This window comes from Dipodomys ordii, unplaced genomic scaffold (assembly GCF_000151885.1).
Source record: "Dipodomys ordii isolate 6190 unplaced genomic scaffold, Dord_2.0 Scaffold84, whole genome shotgun sequence".
Classification (NCBI taxonomy): domain Eukaryota; kingdom Metazoa; phylum Chordata; class Mammalia; order Rodentia; family Heteromyidae; genus Dipodomys; species Dipodomys ordii.
This window is the reverse complement of record NW_012267300.1, coordinates 5,160,993-5,163,478: the sequence shown is the minus strand read 5'-3', so window position 1 is coordinate 5,163,478 and position 2,486 is coordinate 5,160,993.

Here is a 2,486-nt window from a genome sequence, read left to right as displayed (position 1 = left end):
CGGGAGGCAGAGATCTGAGGATCATAGTTCAAAGCCAGCAGGGGCAGAAAAGTCTTTCAGACTTTTATCTACAGTTAACCTCCAGAAAACCAGAAGCGGAGCTGTGGCTCAAAGTAATAAAGCTAGCCTTGAGCACAAAAACTCAGGGACAGCTCCCAGGCCCTGAGTTCAAGCACCCCCCCCCCTCCAATTAAATCCCCGGGAAAATTGCCATATTTTCTCCCCATGCTGCAAGAAGATAATTTATAAACATTTGTATGAATATAATTCACTTCAAAAGACTGAACTTTCTCTTCAAGTTGTTCAGAGATATACATGTGCTATAAGGAGCTCTGACCAGGTTGAGACAGGAGAGGCTAGACAAGATCAGCCAAATTTCCTTCTCTCCTTTCTAAGCCCGCTATGCTGCCCTCTAGTGGAGATGCTCAAGAACAGGAAACAGGCCCAGCAGATGAAACCTGACATCACTTGCTGACATTCACTTATCAATTACAAGAAATGGTTCTAAAATAGGCACCAAATGTAAAACATCTCTCTATGGCTATAACTGGCTTTAAGTGTAACTCAGGAACGTACATGCTGCCTAAACACAAAGCACTTTACAAGCTTACAAAGCAACATGTCAAACTTTGAAATCTAGAAAGGGAAGGCCAGCTAAGGCATTAGGTAGCTCACATCTATAAGCCTAGCTATTCTGGAGGCTGAGATCTGAGGGCTGTGGTTCAAAGCCTAACCCAGCAGGAAAGTCCATGAGTCTTCAATTAATGGATGGGCGGGGGGGGGGTGTCAACAGGTGCACTATCCTTGAGCAGAAAAGCTAAGGGACAGTGCCCAGGCCCTGAGTTCAAGTATCAGTACCAGCACATGCACACACACACATGAAAAGCCAATGGTGTATCTAAGTGACTTTAGTTGCTTTTTGTCATTGTATTTCTTTCAATAGACACATAATAGCCCTAAAATATAACTGTTCATACACATTCAAAAAAATACTATAGGAAATAAGTGACATAATCAAGTTCATAGGTTTAAAATTATGTTTCCCTCATTTTTACTAGCATCAAGTGCAAGGGGGGGTTATTATTTTTTTCTTGTAGGTCGTGGGGCCTGAACTCTGGGCCTGTGCACTGTCCCTCAGCTCTTCAGCTCGAAGGCTAGCATTCTACCACTTGAGCCACAGAGCCATTTCCGGCTTTTTCTGCTTATGTGGTGCTGAGGAATTGAACCCAGGGCCTCATGCATGCAAGGCAAGCACTCCAACACTGAGCCACCTTCCCAGCCCCAAAGGGGGTTATTTTGACATGACCATATATGCATATAATGTACCTTGATCAGATTCAACCTCTCCATAATGCCCCTCATTTCTCTCCCTTAAAATTCTTTTTTAGAGGTTAAAGGTATATATATCTCCAGTGGTAAGGCCCTGATTAGCAAGCTCTAGGTCCTGAGTACAAACACTAATTCCAAAAACAGTCATATATATAATCAATAAGCTGAGGGTATAGGTTAGCAATAGAACACTTGTCTAGCACTGGTGAAGCCCTAGGTTTGATTCCCAGCATTGAAAAATAATTGAACTCAGGATATCTAGTTGGGCATGCTGGGCAAGCACTCTGCACTAAGTCACATTCTCAGCCACTACATCATTTTAATGGATACCATGTCTGTACCATATGGATCATAATTTACTAACCAATCCCATATTGTAGTATATTTGGATTTTTATTTGCAGTATTCCACTATTATCAATAATAACTATGAATAAAAGAACAATTTAAAAATGCTTTTGGTAGATTTATGAATTAAGTCAAAGAAGGGCTTTGATTTTAGTTATTCCCTCCTGAAGTTTGTTTGCAATCACCTTGGCTCCAGGAAAGACCAAATTCACCAATAAACATCTTGTGACAACAAAAGGCAACCTTTCTTGTCCTCCACAGTCAACCAAGCCACATCTGTGACTTGGAACTGAACTACTCATACCTTTCTCACCCCTTGCCCTGAATTCTCCTGAATTCAGACAGCTGAAGATGTACTGAAGTGCTGTCTTCCCAGGCTGCCAAGTAATAAATCTCCTTTCTCTGCTCTTCATCTTATCTCTATATTTTGCATATGAAAATGAGTGACTGAGCCGGGCGCTGGTGGCTCACACCTGTAATCCTAGCTACTCAGGAGGCTGAGATCTGAGGATCATGGTTCAAAGCCAGCCCTGACAGAAAAGTCCGTGAGACTCTGATCTCCAATAAACCACTAGAAAACTGGAAGTGGCGCTGTGGCGTAAGAGGTAGAGTGCTTGCCTTGAGCTGAAGAGCTGAGGGAAGCGCCCAGGCCCAGAGTTCAGCCCCAATGAGTGACTGGACCTAACATAGAACTCCCAGCTTTTGGGCCTGGGGGTCTAAAGCCCAGTTTCATGCAAAACATGAATCTTTTTTCTGCTCAAGGCTAGTACTCTTACCACTTGAGCCAAGCTCCACTTCTGGCTTTTTGGC